Source organism: Archocentrus centrarchus, chromosome 11 (assembly GCF_007364275.1).
Source record: "Archocentrus centrarchus isolate MPI-CPG fArcCen1 chromosome 11, fArcCen1, whole genome shotgun sequence".
NCBI lineage: Eukaryota > Metazoa > Chordata > Actinopteri > Cichliformes > Cichlidae > Archocentrus > Archocentrus centrarchus.
In genome coordinates, this window is record NC_044356.1 from 24,779,175 (window position 1) to 24,786,474 (window position 7,300).

The window sequence follows — 7,300 nt, forward strand, 5'->3', positions numbered from 1 at the left end:
ACTCCTGATAGAACGTTATTTATCTTTTATTGCTAGAACACAGGACAGACAGAACTGGACAGGGCCAGTAGAATAAACAACTTACTTACTTTTGGACATTCCAAGTGTGAGGTACAAACAAGATAAACTCAAATGCAATCAGTTGAAAAACAAGCAAACAAAGAACACGTGATATGATAAACTTCTGTTTATATCAGAAGTTTTCAAAATGTTTCCATTATGCCTCACTTTAAAAGAAAAAGAAAACTTCATGTCCCACACACCCCAATATTTATCAGTTGTTCACAGTAGCAAACTCAGCTGCAGAGGACAGTGATGATGTATTGTTATCATTATGTAATGGTGCCATTTTATGTTCCCTCTGTAGCTTGGAAAAAGGGCGACTAGACTTCTTTTTGTTTCTTGAAGACATATGACCTCTCATCCAAAATGCTTCTTCAGTTTTCAAACCAACAGGTGGAGAGACCCGGGTATTTTATGTTCTGTTTTAGTGTGACCTTAAACACATTTTCTTCCCCTTATCCTTTTGAGGATGGGGGCTGGTGGGGCCTATCCCAGCTTCCGCAGGGTGAGAGGCAGGATATTTGCATAAATGAATACCAACTTCATAACAGCATCAGAAAGGAATCACTTTCAGGAGACATTCAAGGTTACAACAAACTAAACAATAAAGCATGAAAATGAATGTGAAGCAGGTTTGACTCAGTAGAGCCCCAGGTTTCCCACTTTACAAAGTGGTCTTGACCTAGCACACAAAGCACCACAGTCTGACCCCTTTTCCTACTTCTCAGTTTGGAGATTTTGATTTACTGTATCTCTTTGCCTTGTCCTTGTGAATGAAGGCCGGGAATGGTCACAAGGAGTGAGGGGTGGATAAAATATCAATAAAATGTGATGTGTGGAACAGCTGCATCATGAATTGTTTTGTTAAAGTCCAACCACTGCCGTGTAGTGCTGTTGCTGTCACATGTAACAGGGAGCTTTGATTTTTCTTTGATATCCTGGGCTACATTTCATTACATTTGCAACATGGCTCATTGTGACAAGATATTATTCCATTGTTATTACCCACACACACAATCAGTGAAGGGCAGGGTGTTAGATCAATGAGCTGCACATCTGGAATAAGTAAAACAGCTCATGAATGCAAAGGAGTAGTTGCTTAGGTGGCTTTTTTTTTTTTTTGTGATGCTGTGGTATGTAATGCATTAACTGAAACAAAGGGAGTTATCAATGTGACCTCACAGCTGATCTGTTTATATAGAGGATATTAACTCACAGAGACACAGCACCAGCAGTGGCATATCAGTTGGAGACATCGGGAGGGTGTGTTTGGTATATGTGAGAGAGTGAAGGATGGCATTCATGGATGGCAGATAGCCCGCACTGGCTGTGACTCAATTCATAAATGTACACAAGTCCTCTAAAAGCAGTTTTTAACTGAGAAACTCAACACAACATCAGGGCTGTGGTCATTTTGGGACAGTAAGTAACACAAAATCAACAGCATTTTATATTAGACACTAAATAACTTTCTCTTCAGCTCTCAGAGGAGACAGATGCACTTTTCTTCTCTCCCCAAACCTTCCTTTTTACCCTGCTTTGCTGCTTTGGAGACTCTCTTCACACAACTTCCGAACTGGAATTTATAATTATGGATCTGGTCAGCTGGTCTCTCAACGCCATTGTTTTTGATCAAATTTTCACCATGAGGAGATTGGGGGAAGAAGAACCCTTTTACCTCTTATTACTTGACATTCTAGCTAGCTACGTTATGGATTCCTTTGTGGTGTGGAAGATGACGTGCCTGGCCGTATTGACAATGGAGGACACACATTTGGCTTACTGACACTAGCATTTCTTTGAATTGGACCTGGAGATATCTGGCTTGTCGTTACAATTCAGGAAGTCTGGGCAGCTGTCTGGGCCTTGGTAAAGCTCTTTATGACAGGCATGCAGTAAGGTACAATCTCAAAGACAGACTCAGTATATCTGGAGCTGATTGTGGAGGATTAGATCTTGGAAACGTATCTGTTCTGCACGGCGAAGGAACTGTCCTGTCTTCTTCTGATCTGTGCTGGACTGATCTCCCTTGACCTAGCTGCTGATGAACTCTACATCTTATCAGAACTGTTAGCAGAGGAGGGGAGTTTGAGTCAGCCACACAGTAGCCCGAACACCCCCTCTCGCCTCCGCTGTCTGCCTTCCACCCCTGCCCTCCCCAACCTAGTGCTCCCATGCTTTATGTTTCTGCACTATCGCAGAAACTGTGTATGTGTATGTATGTATACAAAGTATGACATGATTTTTTTCCTCACTCATCCCTATATGTTTTTTCACTATGGTTTCTGTCTTTTTAACGGCAGCACCTCCAGAAATGGGGCAACATGGCCACAGTTCTCCTCATGTTTGTTTGTTTGTCTTCTTGGATGGGTGTTCTATTAACTGTAATTTCCCCATTGTGGGATCAATAAAGTATCATCATCATCATCATCAAAAATACAGTTGTGATCAAATTACAAAAGTCTGGCTATAACAGATTTAATAAATGTGGCATGATTTCTGGGTATAATCTGAATTACTAGTTTTCTTTTAAAAATGAACAATGTTTGGATTTAAGCCAGCGTGAATGTAAGCCTTTGGAATAAAACTGAAATCATGATTTTATTGCAGTAGGTGTAGAGCTGGTGGTAAGGTTCTTCTTTACATGTCTCTGACTCTTTTTTACATCATTTATCTGCACATTGCAAATGCCAGAACTTCTGAAATGCATTCCTTCTTGAGGTTCCTTAGCCCTGTCTGTCAGCAGAGACAAAAAATTTAAACTCTACAAAGGGAGAACACAGACAGTACACAGTGCTCAAAAAAAAAATCCAAGAGCGGCTGAAGTTGAATAATTCTGCAAAGAAAAGTTGGCCAAAAATTCCTCCATCTCAAAGCACAGGACTCACAGGACTCACAGCCAGATATCACAAACTCTTGGTTGTAGTTCTTGCTGCCAGAGGTGGCGCAACCAGTTATTAGGTTTAGAGGGCAATTAATTTCTCAAATATGTGACAAATATGCAAAAAGTCAGAAATCTGGAAGGAGGTGAAAACTTTTTCACAGCAATGTAGATGATAGGTAAAATATTTGTTCATATGATGAAAGTCACTGCAGCACTGTTACATTTCAAAATGGCCAAAACCAAATAAAAGAAGTTTGTCTCTGATATAAATCCACATTATATTAGAAGAAAATGGCAAAGTGCTGGTTTGCCGTTGTGTCTGGAATAACTGATTAATACAGTCACCTACATTTTCAGTCTGCCCACCCAACTACAGTGGGCTAGAACCGGGCCTGGGTTGGACCTCCTTTTGCCTTCAGATCTACTTTCACTCTTTGTGACATAGATTCAATAAGGTACTGGAAACATTCCTCAGAGATTTTGGTCCATATTGGTGAAGTTGCTGCAGATTTGTTGGCATTTGTGACCCAGATTTCCTGTTTCACCACAACCCAATAATGCTCAGGTAGGCTCAATTTTTACTAAAACTAACTAACTAACTAAAATATAGTTGCTCAAAATACATTCACATAGTTTCCAAGTGGTGTTTCTAAACACTGTCTGTGGGATCACATGCAGTCCTGGATGCACAGATGCAGCTCATACAGTTGAGTCTCATTTTATGTTGCCTCCCAAAAGCAAATATACAGCATGTAGTTTTAGAGATGAATATAATTATTTTTCCATATATTTCAGCACCCTGTTCGTTCTTCCTAAGCACTTTGAAATGCAAACCAGCCGGTAACGTCATAATGGCGTTGTCCATCTTTTGTATACAGACTCGGTTCCAGGCTGCTGTAACCCTTGATGATGCATGTTCAGCTTTTTGAATAATCTTACAACCATGTTTTTATGTAAGAAATAAGATTTCTCAGGCACTTCTTTAACTTTTTTTTTTTTTCAAAAGCAGCATTCAGACTCTGCAGTTGAATGTGGCAGTTGTACTTATAAGGCAATAGTAGCACCAATTTATTTAATTTAACTTGGAACTTTAAAATGGATATTTGTACAAAACATTTGCGGGAAAATGTTTGGTTAAAACTCTTCTGGCCCAACATGAGTCTGCTTCCTTTTTGCTTTTCCACATCTGGAATGATTCTGTACAGGCCACACTCAGGTATGTATTTAGCCAAAAATATAAGACATAAAAAAAGACAAGCACTCGCATTTAATTGTGGACAAAGTCAATAGATTTTTTTTTTTTTATTATTATTATTCTGGCTGCAGAGATAAGAAAGGAAGTAGTAGCTATTAGTAGCTTTTGCTTTATGCATCACGATTAGTGACTAAATACACATAAAAGACCCTGACCCCCACCCCCTCCCCACAGCATTTCCACTGAAAACTAAACGTCCTAGTAAGAATAGACTGAGCACTGTATGAGCAGCAGCGGTTTATCCAAATAATTTAGTGCCCTCTGCTGTTAAAACTACAAAGATGCAGAAATCAAGGAAGAAGATGTAGGGGCAAAGATCCCTGTCCTTAAACCAAAATGTAAGAAAAGATGAACTGAAGCATAAAGATAGTAAAAATGCATAAATGGCTAACTCACATAAATATAGACCAATAATTCAAAGATACTTGTAAATGGTTAAAATTCACAAGAAATGGTTAATCCAGAATTTCTGCCTGGCAATTATTCTCTGTTTACATCGAGGTTTCTTCAAGATTCAGGACATTGATTTTGCTGTATAGACTGTAAACTTTTTTGCTGATTCTGAATGAACGTAGTGCTGTAGCCTTGTCAGTCAACAGTGTTACTGGTAAAGAGGTACAAGCTCCTGATGTTCAGAAGAAAGTCTCTAAATTAAAAACAAAATGTGCATTTCTCTGAGGATTCAACTGTTAACGCTGAAGGCTCTGAAAAGCTGATCAAAAAAAAAAGGTGAGTGATTTTTTTTTCCATTCTTGTCAGATATCAACAGTAACATAACACATGAGACTGTGATTTAACAGCATTATTTTTTTATTATTGTGATTCGTGTAATTCATGCATTTATGTCTTGCAGTCTTGATGAGTGTAATGCCTTTCTCCGGCCTTTTTAACTTTACTTTTCGATGTCTTCAGCTTGTGTAAAGTTCTATGAATAAATGAATGAATGAATACTGTAACTGCACAATAAGTGAACATTCCCCCATCTACAGTCATGTGACTCCATGCAGTCCTGTGAAAAACTAAGTACACCCTTACTAGGAATTAAGAGGGTAATGGTGCATTCAGGCGTGTTAATGCAATACCACAAACTTCCCAGGAGTCGACATTCCAGCAAATTCACCCTCAAACTCAGACCACGCAATACTCAAAGAGAAAAAAAAAAGCAAAAAAAAACAAACAAAAAAGCTACACCTCAGGATCTACAGACCTCAGTTAACATGTTAAATGTTAAAATTCATGACTGAACGCGTGACTTGTTTGGAAGAGTTGCCAGAAGCAAGCCTCTTCTCTCTAAACAGAACATGGCATCATGGCTGAGGTTTGCAACGTTGCATCTGACAAAACCACAAGACTTCTGGAACAATGTCCTTTAGACAGAGGAGAGCAACATGGAGATGTTTGGACATAACACACAGTCCTACGATTAGGTAAAATCAAACTCGCGGGAGTCTGCTTGCCTGATGGAATATTTAAATTCATGTCTGTACTTTCAGACTCAAGATATGAAGGATCATGTCTATGTTTTATTGTTGGAGAAGAGGCCCCCTTCACTAAAGAAGCAAAAATGTAAAGGAAAGGAACCAATGGCATCTTAATAAAATGTCATCCACTTCAACCCACGTCTCAGCTCCTGAACTGAAATCAGGGCTCTAACACACAAAAACGTGCATAAACATGCTTATTCATTCTCAATATTGTTGCAAATACTTGTCAGCAGATGAGACATGCGACCCCCATCTCTGGACAACTGACAAGCTGGCAGGAGAGTTTACTGACAGAAGAGTTCAGGGTATCTCCAACAGCTCACCTCAGTATGGCTGTCAGTCAGAAGTGAGCTTCACTGATGGACACTTCATCTTGCATTGACAGCTTTGGTCTGACTGACAGCCTTCCACAGATAGGGAAAAACTCCAGGGTGGATCTGGTCCAAACAGTAGTAGAAACACGTGGGCCGTTACGGGGGGTACAGTCTAAATTAATGTTTTTGAGCTGTCTTGGTTGACTACAACATGTTTGTCCTACACCTGGGGAGCGATAATAAAAAAGAGCTCAGTTGACTGCAGTCTGCAATCTGCTGACATCTAGGGGTGAAAATTTTGCACTCTAACATTGAGAGCTGTGCAGAAATGAATGCAAACAAACGTATTTACTCACACACCCAAAACATTTTATTGGCAGACTTCACATTTAGACATTGTCCACATTTAAAGAATTAATACACACGTCAACATACATTTGCATTAGCACAAGCAGGGCAATGGAAATGAGAAACATGGCAGTTCTGATGATACAGCTTCAACAACCACTAATGATTGTGTTTTGGTTTGTTGGATTCCACTCACAGGCAGAATACTCCGAGCTCCATCAGTGAGTGGTTCTTTTTTTCCTGCCTTGTTAGAAGTCTAGTAAATGTTTTAATAAACACCTCAGTCATGTTTGAAATGATTAGAGCAGAATACAGTTAGAGTTTGATGTCTAGGCAGCTTGATTGAGTTTTTTATGGCAGGCTGACAGTTGTGGAGTCTGAACCTCATTTCACACATGTTCACATATATGTCTCCCCTAAAAACAGTTTTAAGGGAGAAACCCGATGAAGCATTGGTGACTTTGGTAACTTTGGGAGGCGCAGGCATGGTGATGACACGCTTCAGATAGCAGCGATGCCTACAACACAAAGTCAACATTTTAAATTAGACGCTAGAAATACAGCCGTGGTCAAATTACAAAAAGTGTATCTACAACAGATTAATAAATGTGACATAATTTCTGGCTATAACCCAAATTGCTAATTTTCTTTTAAAATTGAAAATATTTGGATTTAATTAAGTCTGCACATAAGCCTTCGAAATGCTTTACCAATAATTGCGGTCAGAGACGTTTTCATCAGCGTAGGTGTAGAATGGCAGTGAGGATCCTCAGTACATTTCCTCTGACATGCTTCTGCATTATCCACCACCTCATAGCGAATGTCAGAACCATTGAAATCTATTCCTTCGTGAGCCACTGTAGCCCAGTCTGTTAGAAACACATACACTGACATTATACTGAAGTGATGGATACATAAAATATCTGTATGTGATTACAGTGACTGACATTTG